This window comes from Struthio camelus, chromosome 3 (genome assembly GCF_040807025.1).
Source record: "Struthio camelus isolate bStrCam1 chromosome 3, bStrCam1.hap1, whole genome shotgun sequence".
In the NCBI taxonomy this organism is placed as follows: domain Eukaryota; kingdom Metazoa; phylum Chordata; class Aves; order Struthioniformes; family Struthionidae; genus Struthio; species Struthio camelus.
Window position 1 is genome coordinate 127,705,036 of NC_090944.1, and position 14,038 is coordinate 127,719,073.

The window sequence follows — 14,038 nt, forward strand, 5'->3', positions numbered from 1 at the left end:
GAGAGGCTGATCCACTGCTGTTTTCCTCAACATTGTAGGAAAGAAATAGCAAAGTAGCAAGTCCTAAGAGAAGCGCCGAATGCAGAGTCTGAAGAGGATGATATCGCCTCTCAGTTGGAAGATTAACATCAGTGCTGTTCACAGCTGATTAACTTTCCTTTCTGAAGTTTCCCCCGAATCACATTTGTGGCTTGGATAGCGAGAGGCTTTGAAAGCGAGAGGCTGATCCACTGCTGATTTCATCAACATTGGAGGAAAGAGATACCCAAATAGGAACTCCTTGGAGAAGCCCTGAATGCAGAGTTTGAAGAGGATGATCTCGCCTCTCAGTTGGACGATTAACATCAGTGCTGTTCACAGCTGATGAACTTTCCTTTCTGAAGTTTCCCACAACCACATTTGTGGCTTCGAAAGCTAGATTTTGGAAGCGAGAGGCTGATCCACTGCTGTTTTCCTCAACATTGTAGGAAAGAAATAGCAAAGTAGCAAGTCCTAAGAGAAGCGCCGAATGCAGAGTCTGAAGAGGATGATATCGCCTCTCAGTTGGAAGATTAACATCAGTGCTGTTCACAGCTGATTAACTTTCCTTTCTGAAGTTTCCCCCGAATCACATTTGTGGCTTGGATAGCGAGAGGCTTTGAAAGCGAGAGGCTGATCCACTGCTGATTTCATCAACATTGGAGGAAAGAGATACCCAAATAGCAACTCCTTGGAGAAGCCCTGAATGCAGAGTTTGAAGAGGATGATCTCGCCTCTCAGTTGGACGATTAACATCAGTGCTGTTCACAGCTGATGAACTTTCCTTTCTGAAGTTTCCCACAACCACATTTGTGGCTTCGAAAGCTAGATTTTGGAAGCGAGAGGCTGATCCACTGCTGTTTTCCTCAACATTGTAGGAAAGAAATAGCAAAGTAGCAAGTCCTAAGAAAAGCGCCGAATGCAGAGTCTGAAGAGGATGATATCGCCTCTCAGTTGGAAGATTAACATCAGTGCTGTTCACAGCTGATTAACTTTCCTTTCTGAAGTTTCCCCCGAATCACATTTGTGGCTTGGATAGCGAGAGGCTTTGAAAGCGAGAGGCTGATCCACTGCTGATTTCATCAACATTGGAGGAAAGAGATACCCAAATAGCAACTCCTTGGAGAAGCCCCGAATGCAGAGTCTGAAGAGGATGATATCGCCTCTCAGTTGGACGATTAACATCAGTGCTGTTCACAGCTGATGAACTTTCCTTTCTGAAGTTTCCCACAACCACATTTGTGGCTTCGAAAGCTAGATTTTGGAAGCGAGAGGCTGATCCACTGCTGTTTTCCTCAACATTGGAGGAAAGAAATAGCAAAGTAGCAAGTCCTAAGAGAAGCGCCGAATGCAGAGTCTGAAGAGGATGATATCGCCTCTCAGTTGGAAGATTAACATCAGTGCTGTTCACAGCTGATTAACTTTCCTTTCTGAAGTTTCCCACAATCACAATTGTGGCTTGGAAAGTGAGAGTTTTAGAAAGCGAGAGGCTGATCCACTGCTGATTTCATCAACATTTGAGAAAAAAACATAGCATAGTACCGCTCCTTGGAGAAGCCCTGAATGCAGAGTCTGAAGAGGATGATATTGCCTCTCAGTTGGAAGATTAACATCAGTGCTGTTCCCAGCTGATTAACTTTCCTTTCTGAAGTTTCCCCGAATCACCTTTGTGCCTTGGATAGCGAGAGGCTTAGCAAGCGAGAGGCTGATCCACTGCTGATTTTGTCAACATTAAAGAAAACAAATGCTAAAGCAGGAATTGCTTGTAGAAGCCCCAAATGCAGAGTCTGAAGAGGATGATATCGCCTCTCAGTTGGAAGATTTACATCAGTGCTGTTCACAGCTGATGAACTTTCCTTTCTGAAGTTTCCCACCATCACGTTTGTGGCTTGGATAGCAAGAGGCTTTGAGAGCGAGAGGCTGATCCACTGCTGATTTCCTCAACATTGGAGGAAAGAAATACCCAAGTAGCAACTGCTTGGAGAAGCCCTGAATGCAGAGTCTGAAGAGGATGATATCGCCTCTCAGTTGGAAGATTAACATCAGTGCTGTTCACAGCTGATTAACTTTCCTTTCTGAAGTTTCCCCAATCACATTTGTGGCTTGGATAGCGAGAGGCTTAGAAAGCGAGAGGCTGTTCCACTGCTGATTTCGTCAACATTGGAGCAAAGAAATAGCAAAGTAGCAACTCCTTGGAGAAGCCCTGAATGCAGAGTCTGAAGAGGATGATATCGCGTCTGAGTTGGACGATTAACATCAGTGCTCTTCACAGCTGATTAACTTTCCTTTCTGAAGTTTCCCACAATCACAATTGTGGCTTGGAAAGCGGGAGTTTTAGAAAGTGACATGCTGATCCACTGCTGATTTCGTCAACATTGGAGGAAAGAAATACCCAAGTAGCAACTCCTTGGAGAATCCCCGAATGCAGAGTCTGAAGAGGATGATATTGCCTCTCAGTTGGTAGATTAACATCAGTGCTGTTCCCAGCTGATTAACTTTCCTTTCTGAAGTTTCCCCGAATCACATTTGTGCCTTGAATAGCGAGAGACTTAGGAAGCGAGAGGCTGATCCACTGCTGATTTCATCAACATTGGAGGAAAGAAATAGCGAAGTAGCAACTCCTTGGAGAAGCCCCGAATGCAGAGTCTGAAGAGGATTATATCGCCTCTCAGTTGGTAGATCAACATCAGTGCTGTTCACAGCTGATTAACTTTCCTTTCTGAAGTTTTCCACAATCACAATTGTGGCTTGGAAAGCGAGAGTTTTAGAAAGTGAGAGGCTGATCCACTGCTGATTTCGTAAACATTGGAGGAAAGAAATACTCAAGTAGCAACTCCTTGGAGAAGCCCCGAATGCAGAGTCGGAAGAGTATGACATCGCCTCTCAGTTGGAAGATCAACATCAGTGCTCTTCATAGCTGATTAACTTTCCTTTCTGAAGTTTCCCCGAATCACATTTGTGGCTCGGATAGCGAGAGGCTTAGGAAGCGGAAGGCTGATCCACTGCTGATTTCCTCAACATTGGAGGAAAGAAATAGCAAAGTAGCAACTGCTTGGAGAAGCCCCGTATGCAGAGTCTGAAGAGGATGATCTCGCCTCTCAGTTGGAAGATTAAAATCAGTGCTCTTCATAGCTGATTAACTTTCCTTTCTGAAGTTTCCCCGAATCACATTTGTGGCTTGGAAATCTAGTGATTTAGAAAGCGAGAGTTTGATCCACTGCTGATTTCCTCAACATTGGAGGAAAGAAATAGCAAAGTAGCAACTGCTTGGAAAAGCCCCGAATGCAGAGTCTGAAGAGGATGATATCACCTCTCAGTTGGAAGATGAAAAGCAGTGCTCTTCTTCGCCGATTAGCTTTCCTTTCTGAAGTTTCCCACAATCACATTTGTGGCTTGGAAATCTAGAGATTTAGAAAGCGAGAGGCTGATCCACTGCAGATTTCATCAACATTGGAGGAAAGAGATAGCAAAGTAGCAACTCCTTGGAGAAGCACCGAATGCAGAGTCTTAAGAGGATGACATCGTCCCTTAGTTGGTAGATTAACATCAGTGCTGTTCCCAGCTGATTAACTTTCCTTTCTGAAGTTTCCCCCGAATCACATTTGTGGCTTGGATAGCGAGAGGCTTTGAAAGCGAGAGGCTGATCCACTGCTGATTTCATCAACATTGGAGGAAAGAGATACCCAAATAGCAACTCCTTGGAGAAGCCCTGAATGCAGAGTTTGAAGAGGATGACATCGCCTCTCAGTTGGAAGATTAACATCAGTGGTGTTCACAGCTGATTAACTTTCCTTTCTGAAGTTTCCCACAATCACATTTGTGGCTTCGAAAGCTAGATTTTGGAAGCGAGAGGCTGATCCACTGCTGTTTTCCTCAACATTGTAGGAAAGAAATAGCAATGTAGCAAGTCCTAAGAGAAGCGCCGAATGCAGAGTCTGAAGAGGATGATATCGCGTCTCATTTGGAAGATTAAAATCAGTGCTGTTCACAGCGGGTTCACTTTCCTTTCTGAAGTTTCCCCGAATCACATTTGTGGCTTGGATAGTGAGAGGCTTTGAGAGCGAGAGGCTGATCCACTGCTGATTTCATCAACATTGGAGGAAAGAAATAGCAAAGTAGCATCTCCTTGGAGAAGCCCCGAATGCAGAGTCTGAAGAGGATGATATCGCCTCTCAGTTGAAAGATTAACATCAGTGCTGTTCACAGCTGATTAACTTTCCTTTCTGACGTTTCCCAGAATCACATTTGTGGCTTGGATAGCGAGAGGCTTTGAGAGCGAGAGGCTGATCCACTGCTGATTTCGTCAACATTGGAGGAAAGAAATACCCAAGTAGCAACTCCTTGGAGAAGCCCCGAATGCAGAGTCTGAAGAGGATGACATCGCCTCTCAGTTGGAAGATTAACATCAGTGCTCTTCACAGCTGATTAACTTTCCTTTCTGACGTTTCCCAGAATCACATTTGTGGCTTGGATAGCGAGAGGCTTTGAGAGCGAGAGGCTGATCCACTGCTGATTTCGTCAACATTTGAGAAAAAAATATAGCATAGTACCGCTCCTTGGAGAATCCCCGAATGCAGAGTCTGAAGAGGATGATATTGCCTCTCAGTTGGAAGATTAAAATCAGTGCTGTTCACAGCTGGTTCATTTTCCTTTCTGAAGTTTCCCCGAATCACCTTTGTGCCTTGGATAGCGAGAGGCTTAGCAAGCGAGAGGCTGATCCACTGCTGATTTTGTCAACATTTGAGAAAAAAATATAGCATAGTACCGCTCCTTGGAGAAGCCCCGAATGCAGAGTCTGAAGAGGATGATATCGCGTCTCAGTTGGACGATTAACATCAGTGCTCTTCACAGCTGATTAACTTTCCTTTCTGAAGTTTCCCACAATCACAATTGTGGCTTGGAAATCTATAGTTTTAGAAAGTGAGATGCTGATCCACTGCTGATTTCATCAACATTGGAGGAAAGAAATACCCAAATAGCAACTCCTTGGAGAAGCCCCGAATGCAGAGTCTGAAGAGGATGACATTGCCTCTCAGTTGGAAGATTTACATCAGTGCTTTTCCCAGCTGGTTCACTTTCCTTTCTAATATTTCCCAGAATCACAGTTGTGGCTTGGATAGTGAGAGGCTTTCAAAGCAAGAGCCTGATCCACTGCTGATTTTGTCAACATTAAAGAAAACAAATGCTAAAGCAGGAATTGCTTGTAGAAGCCCCAAATGCAGAGTCTGAAGAGGATGATATCGCCTCTCAGTTGGAAGATTTACATCAGTGCTGTTCACAGCTGATGAACTTTCCTTTCTGAAGTTTCCCACCATCACGTTTGTGGCTTGGATAGCGAGAGGCTTTGAGAGCGAGAGGCTGATCCACTGCTGATTTCCTCAACATTGGAGGAAAGAAATACCCAAGTAGCAACTCCTTGGAGAAGCCCCGAATGCAGAGTCTGAAGAGGATGACATTGTCCCTCAGTTGGAAGATTAACATCAGTGCTCTTCACAGCTGATTAACTTTCCTTTCTGAAGTTTCCCACAATCACAACTGTGGCTTGGAAAGCGGGAGTTTTAGAAAGTGAGATGCTGATCCACTGCTGATTTCGTCAACATTGGAGGAAAGAAATACCCAAGTAGCAACTCCTTGGAGAAGCCCCGAATGCAGAGTCGGAAGAGGATGACATTGCCTCTCAGTTGGTAGATGAAAAGCAGTGCTCTTCTTCGCCGATTAGCTTTCCTTTCTGAAGTTTCCCACAATCACATTTGTGGCTTGGAAATCTAGAGATTTAGAAAGCGAGAGGCTGATCCACTGCAGATTTCATCAACATTGGAGGAAAGAGATAGCAAAGTAGCAACTCCTTGGAGAAGCACCGAATGCAGAGTCTGAAGAGGATGACATCGTCCCTTAGTTGGTAGATTAACATCAGTGCTGTTCCCAGCTGATTAACTTTCCTTTCTGAAGTTTCCCCCGAATCACATTTGTGGCTTGGATAGCGAGAGGCTTTGAAAGCGAGAGGCTGATCCACTGCTGATTTCATCAACATTGGAGGAAAGAGATACCCAAATAGCAACTCCTTGGAGAAGCCCTGAATGCAGAGTTTGAAGAGGATGATCTCGCCTCTCAGTTGGACGATTAACATCAGTGCTGTTCACAGCTGATGAACTTTCCTTTCTGAAGTTTCCCACAACCACATTTGTGGCTTCGAAAGCTAGATTTTGGAAGCGAGAGGCTGATCCACTGCTGTTTTCCTCAACATTGTAGGAAAGAAATAGCAAAGTAGCAAGTCCTAAGAAAAGCGCCGAATGCAGAGTCTGAAGAGGATGACATCGCCGCTTAGTTGGAAGATTAACATCAGTGCTGTTCACAGCTGATTAACTTTCCTTTCTGAAGTTTCCCCCGAATCACATTTGTGGCTTGGATAGCGAGAGGCTTTGAAAGCGAGAGGCTGATCCACTGCTGATTTCATCAACATTGGAGGAAAGAGATACCCAAATAGCAACTCCTTGGAGAAGCCCCGAATGCAGAGTCTGAAGAGGATGATATCGCCTCTCAGTTGGACGATTAACATCAGTGCTGTTCACAGCTGATGAACTTTCCTTTCTGAAGTTTCCCACAACCACATTTGTGGCTTCGAAAGCTAGATTTTGGAAGCGAGAGGCTGATCCACTGCTGTTTTCCTCAACATTGGAGGAAAGAAATAGCAAAGTAGCAAGTCCTAAGAGAAGCGCCGAATGCAGAGTCTGAAGAGGATGATATCGCCTCTCAGTTGGAAGATTAACATCAGTGCTGTTCACAGCTGATTAACTTTCCTTTCTGAAGTTTCCCACAATCACAATTGTGGCTTGGAAAGTGAGAGTTTTAGAAAGCGAGAGGCTGATCCACTGCTGATTTCATCAACATTTGAGAAAAAAACATAGCATAGTACCGCTCCTTGGAGAAGCCCTGAATGCAGAGTCTGAAGAGGATGATATTGCCTCTCAGTTGGAAGATTAACATCAGTGCTGTTCACAGCTGGTTCATTTTCCTTTCTGAAGTTTCCCCGAATCACCTTTGTGCCTTGGATAGCGAGAGGCTTAGCAAGCGAGAGGCTGATCCACTGCTGATTTTGTCAACATTAAAGAAAACAAATGCTAAAGCAGGAATTGCTTGTAGAAGCCCCAAATGCAGAGTCTGAAGAGGATGATATCGCCTCTCAGTTGGAAGATTTACATCAGTGCTGTTCACAGCTGATGAACTTTCCTTTCTGAAGTTTCCCACCATCACGTTTGTGGCTTGGATAGCAAGAGGCTTTGAGAGCGAGAGGCTGATCCACTGCTGATTTCCTCAACATTGGAGGAAAGAAATACCCAAGTAGCAACTGCTTGGAGAAGCCCTGAATGCAGAGTCTGAAGAGGATGATATCGCCTCTCAGTTGGAAGATTAACATCAGTGCTGTTCACAGCTGATTAACTTTCCTTTCTGAAGTTTCCCCAATCACATTTGTGGCTTGGATAGCGAGAGGCTTAGAAAGCGAGAGGCTGTTCCACTGCTGATTTCGTCAACATTGGAGCAAAGAAATAGCAAAGTAGCAACTCCTTGGAGAAGCCCTGAATGCAGAGTCTGAAGAGGATGATATCGCGTCTCAGTTGGACGATTAACATCAGTGCTCTTCACAGCTGATTAACTTTCCTTTCTGAAGTTTCCCACAATCACAATTGTGGCTTGGAAAGCGGGAGTTTTAGAAAGTGACATGCTGATCCACTGCTGATTTCGTCAACATTGGAGGAAAGAAATACCCAAGTAGCAACTCCTTGGAGAAGCCCCGAATGCAGAGTCGGAAGAGGATGACATTGCCTCTCAGTTGGTAGATTAACATCAGTGCTGTTCCCAGCTGATGAACTTTCCTTTCTGAAGTTTCCCCGAATCACATTTGTGCCTTGAATAGCGAGAGACTTAGGAAGCGAGAGGCTGATCCACTGCTGATTTCATCAACATTGGAGGAAAGAAATAGCGAAGTAGCAACTCCTTGGAGAAGCCCCGAATGCAGAGTCTGAAGAGGATTATATCGCCTCTCAGTTGGTAGATCAACATCAGTGCTGTTCACAGCTGATTAACTTTCCTTTCTGAAGTTTTCCACAATCACAATTGTGGCTTGGAAAGCGAGAGTTTTAGAAAGTGAGAGGCTGATCCACTGCTGATTTCGTAAACATTGGAGGAAAGAAATACTCAAGTAGCAACTCCTTGGAGAAGCCCCGAATGCAGAGTCGGAAGAGTATGACATCGCCTCTCAGTTGGAAGATCAACATCAGTGCTCTTCATAGCTGATTAACTTTCCTTTCTGAAGTTTCCCCGAATCACATTTGTGGCTCGGATAGCGAGAGGCTTAGGAAGCGGAAGGCTGATCCACTGCTGATTTCCTCAACATTGGAGGAAAGAAATAGCAAAGTAGCAACTGCTTGGAGAAGCCCCGTATGCAGAGTCTGAAGAGGATGATCTCGCCTCTCAGTTGGAAGATTAAAATCAGTGCTCTTCATAGCTGATTAACTTTCCTTTCTGAAGTTTCCCCGAATCACATTTGTGGCTTGGAAATCTAGTGATTTAGAAAGCGAGAGTTTGATCCACTGCTGATTTCCTCAACATTGGAGGAAAGAAATAGCAAAGTAGCAACTGCTTGGAGAAGCCCCGAATGCAGAGTCTGAAGAGGATGATATCACCTCTCAGTTGGAAGATGAAAAGCAGTGCTCTTCTTCGCCGATTAGCTTTCCTTTCTGAAGTTTCCCACAATCACATTTGTGGCTTGGAAATCTAGAGATTTAGAAAGCGAGAGGCTGATCCACTGCAGATTTCATCAACATTGGAGGAAAGAGATAGCAAAGTAGCAACTCCTTGGAGAAGCACCGAATGCAGAGTCTGAAGAGGATGACATCGTCCCTTAGTTGGTAGATTAACATCAGTGCTGTTCCCAGCTGATTAACTTTCCTTTCTGAAGTTTCCCCCGAATCACATTTGTGGCTTGGATAGCGAGAGGCTTTGAAAGCGAGAGGCTGATCCACTGCTGATTTCATCAACATTGGAGGAAAGAGATACCCAAATAGCAACTCCTTGGAGAAGCCCTGAATGCAGAGTTTGAAGAGGATGACATCGCCTCTCAGTTGGAAGATTAACATCAGTGGTGTTCACAGCTGATTAACTTTCCTTTCTGAAGTTTCCCACAATCACATTTGTGGCTTCGAAAGCTAGATTTTGGAAGCGAGAGGCTGATCCACTGCTGTTTTCCTCAACATTGTAGGAAAGAAATAGCAAAGTAGCAAGTCCTAAGAGAAGCGCCGAATGCAGAGTCTGAAGAGGATGATATCGCGTCTCATTTGGAAGATTAAAATCAGTGCTGTTCACAGCGGGTTCACTTTCCTTTCTGAAGTTTCCCCGAATCACATTTGTGGCTTGGATAGTGAGAGGCTTTGAGAGCGAGAGGCTGATCCACTGCTGATTTCATCAACATTGGAGGAAAGAAATAGCAAAGTAGCATCTCCTTGGAGAAGCCCCGAATGCAGAGTCTGAAGAGGATGATATCGCCTCTCAGTTGAAAGATTAACATCAGTGCTGTTCACAGCTGATTAACTTTCCTTTCTGACGTTTCCCAGAATCACATTTGTGGCTTGGATAGCGAGAGGCTTTGAGAGCGAGAGGCTGATCCACTGCTGATTTCCTCAACATTGGAGGAAAGAAATACCCAAGTAGCAACTCCTTGGAGAAGCCCCGAATGCAGAGTCTGAAGAGGATGACATTGTCCCTCAGTTGGAAGATTAACATCAGTGCTCTTCACAGCTGATTAACTTTCCTTTCTGACGTTTCCCAGAATCACATTTGTGGCTTGGATAGCGAGAGGCTTTGAGAGCGAGAGGCTGATCCACTGCTGATTTCGTCAACATTTGAGAAAAAAATATAGCATAGTACCGCTCCTTGGAGAATCCCCGAATGCAGAGTCTGAAGAGGATGATATTGCCTCTCAGTTGGAAGATTAAAATCAGTGCTGTTCACAGCTGGTTCATTTTCCTTTCTGAAGTTTCCCCGAATCACCTTTGTGCCTTGGATAGCGAGAGGCTTAGCAAGCGAGAGGCTGATCCACTGCTGATTTTGTCAACATTTGAGAAAAAAATATAGCATAGTACCGCTCCTTGGAGAAGCCCCGAATGCAGAGTCTGAAGAGGATGATATCGCGTCTCAGTTGGACGATTAACATCAGTGCTCTTCACAGCTGATTAACTTTCCTTTCTGAAGTTTCCCACAATCACAATTGTGGCTTGGAAATCTATAGTTTTAGAAAGTGAGATGCTGATCCACTGCTGATTTCATCAACATTGGAGGAAAGAAATACCCAAATAGCAACTCCTTGGAGAAGCCCCGAATGCAGAGTCTGAAGAGGATGACATTGCCTCTCAGTTGGAAGATTTACATCAGTGCTTTTCCCAGCTGGTTCACTTTCCTTTCTAATATTTCCCAGAATCACAGTTGTGGCTTGGATAGTGAGAGGCTTTCAAAGCAAGAGCCTGATCCACTGCTGATTTTGTCAACATTAAAGAAAACAAATGCTAAAGCAGGAATTGCTTGTAGAAGCCCCAAATGCAGAGTCTGAAGAGGATGATATCGCCTCTCAGTTGGAAGATTTACATCAGTGCTGTTCACAGCTGATGAACATTCCTTTCTGAAGTTTCCCACCATCACGTTTGTGGCTTGGATAGCGAGAGGCTTTGAGAGCGAGAGGCTGATCCACTGCTGATTTCCTCAACATTGGAGGAAAGAAATACCCAAGTAGCAACTCCTTGGAGAAGCCCCGAATGCAGAGTCTGAAGAGGATGACATTGTCCCTCAGTTGGAAGATTAACATCAGTGCTCTTCACAGCTGATTAACTTTCCTTTCTGAAGTTTCCCACAATCACAACTGTGGCTTGGAAAGCGGGAGTTTTAGAAAGTGAGATGCTGATCCACTGCTGATTTCGTCAACATTGGAGGAAAGAAATACCCAAGTAGCAACTCCTTGGAGAAGCCCCGAATGCAGAGTCGGAAGAGGATGACATTGCCTCTCAGTTGGTAGATGAAAAGCAGTGCTCTTCTTCGCCGATTAGCTTTCCTTTCTGAAGTTTCCCACAATCACATTTGTGGCTTGGAAATCTAGAGATTTAGAAAGCGAGAGGCTGATCCACTGCAGATTTCATCAACATTGGAGGAAAGAGATAGCAAAGTAGCAACTCCTTGGAGAAGCACCGAATGCAGAGTCTGAAGAGGATGACATCGTCCCTTAGTTGGTAGATTAACATCAGTGCTGTTCACAGCTGATTAACTTTCCTTTCTGAAGTTTCCCCCGAATCACATTTGTGGCTTGGATAGCGAGAGGCTTTGAAAGCGAGAGGCTGATCCACTGCTGATTTCATCAACATTGGAGGAAAGAGATACCCAAATAGCAACTCCTTGGAGAAGCCCCGAATGCAGAGTCTGAAGAGGATGATATCGCCTCTCAGTTGGACGATTAACATCAGTGCTGTTCACAGCTGATGAACTTTCCTTTCTGAAGTTTCCCACAACCACATTTGTGGCTTCGAAAGCTAGATTTTGGAAGCGAGAGGCTGATCCACTGCTGTTTTCCTCAACATTGGAGGAAAGAAATAGCAAAGTAGCAAGTCCTAAGAGAAGCGCCGAATGCAGAGTCTGAAGAGGATGATATCGCCTCTCAGTTGGAAGATTAACATCAGTGCTGTTCACAGCTGATTAACTTTCCTTTCTGAAGTTTCCCACAATCACAATTGTGGCTTGGAAAGTGAGAGTTTTAGAAAGCGAGAGGCTGATCCACTGCTGATTTCATCAACATTTGAGAAAAAAACATAGCATAGTACCGCTCCTTGGAGAAGCCCTGAATGCAGAGTCTGAAGAGGATGATATTGCCTCTCAGTTGGAAGATTAACATCAGTGCTGTTCACAGCTGGTTCATTTTCCTTTCTGAAGTTTCCCCGAATCACCTTTGTGCCTTGGATAGCGAGAGGCTTAGCAAGCGAGAGGCTGATCCACTGCTGATTTTGTCAACATTAAAGAAAACAAATGCTAAAGCAGGAATTGCTTGTAGAAGCCCCAAATGCAGAGTCTGAAGAGGATGATATCGCCTCTCAGTTGGAAGATTTACATCAGTGCTGTTCACAGCTGATGAACTTTCCTTTCTGAAGTTTCCCACCATCACGTTTGTGGCTTGGATAGCAAGAGGCTTTGAGAGCGAGAGGCTGATCCACTGCTGATTTCCTCAACATTGGAGGAAAGAAATACCCAAGTAGCAACTGCTTGGAGAAGCCCTGAATGCAGAGTCTGAAGAGGATGATATCGCCTCTCAGTTGGAAGATTAACATCAGTGCTGTTCACAGCTGATTAACTTTCCTTTCTGAAGTTTCCCCAATCACATTTGTGGCTTGGATAGCGAGAGGCTTAGAAAGCGAGAGGCTGTTCCACTGCTGATTTCGTCAACATTGGAGCAAAGAAATAGCAAAGTAGCAACTCCTTGGAGAAGCCCTGAATGCAGAGTCTGAAGAGGATGATATCGCGTCTCAGTTGGACGATTAACATCAGTGCTCTTCACAGCTGATTAACTTTCCTTTCTGAAGTTTCCCACAATCACAATTGTGGCTTGGAAAGCGGGAGTTTTAGAAAGTGACATGCTGATCCACTGCTGATTTCGTCAACATTGGAGGAAAGAAATACCCAAGTAGCAACTCCTTGGAGAAGCCCCGAATGCAGAGTCGGAAGAGGATGACATTGCCTCTCAGTTGGTAGATTAACATCAGTGCTGTTCCCAGCTGATTAACTTTCCTTTCTGAAGTTTCCCCGAATCACATTTGTGCCTTGAATAGCGAGAGACTTAGGAAGCGAGAGGCTGATCCACTGCTGATTTCATCAACATTGGAGGAAAGAAATAGCGAAGTAGCAACTCCTTGGAGAAGCCCCGAATGCAGAGTCTGAAGAGGATTATATCGCCTCTCAGTTGGTAGATCAACATCAGTGCTGTTCACAGCTGATTAACTTTCCTTTCTGAAGTTTTCCACAATCACAATTGTGGCTTGGAAAGCGAGAGTTTTAGAAAGTGAGATGCTGATCCACTGCTGATTTCGTAAACATTGGAGGAAAGAAATACTCAAGTAGCAACTCCTTGGAGAAGCCCCGAATGCAGAGTCGGAAGAGTATGACATCGCCTCTCAGTTGGAAGATCAACATCAGTGCTCTTCATAGCTGATTAACTTTCCTTTCTGAAGTTTCCCCGAATCACATTTGTGGCTCGGATAGCGAGAGGCTTAGGAAGCGGAAGGCTGATCCACTGCTGATTTCCTCAACATTGGAGGAAAGAAATAGCAAAGTAGCAACTGCTTGGAGAAGCCCCGTATGCAGAGTCTGAAGAGGATGATCTCGCCTCTCAGTTGGAAGATTAAAATCAGTGCTCTTCATAGCTGATTAACTTTCCTTTCTGAAGTTTCCCCGAATCACATTTGTGGCTTGGAAATCTAGTGATTTAGAAAGCGAGAGTTTGATCCACTGCTGATTTCCTCAACATTGGAGGAAAGAAATAGCAAAGTAGCAACTGCTTGGAGAAGCCCCGAATGCAGAGTCTGAAGAGGATGATATCACCTCTCAGTTGGAAGATGAAAAGCAGTGCTCTTCTTCGCCGATTAGCTTTCCTTTCTGAAGTTTCCCACAATCACATTTGTGGCTTGGAAATCTAGAGATTTAGAAAGCGAGAGGCTGATCCACTGCAGATTTCATCAACATTGGAGGAAAGAGATAGCAAAGTAGCAACTCCTTGGAGAAGCACCGAATGCAGAGTCTGAAGAGGATGACATCGTCCCTTAGTTGGTAGATTAACATCAGTGCTGTTCCCAGCTGATTAACTTTCCTTTCTGAAGTTTCCCCCGAATCACATTTGTGGCTTGGATAGCGAGAGGCTTTGAAAGCGAGAGGCTGATCCACTGCTGATTTCATCAACATTGGAGGAAAGAGATACCCAAATAGCAACTCCTTGGAGAAG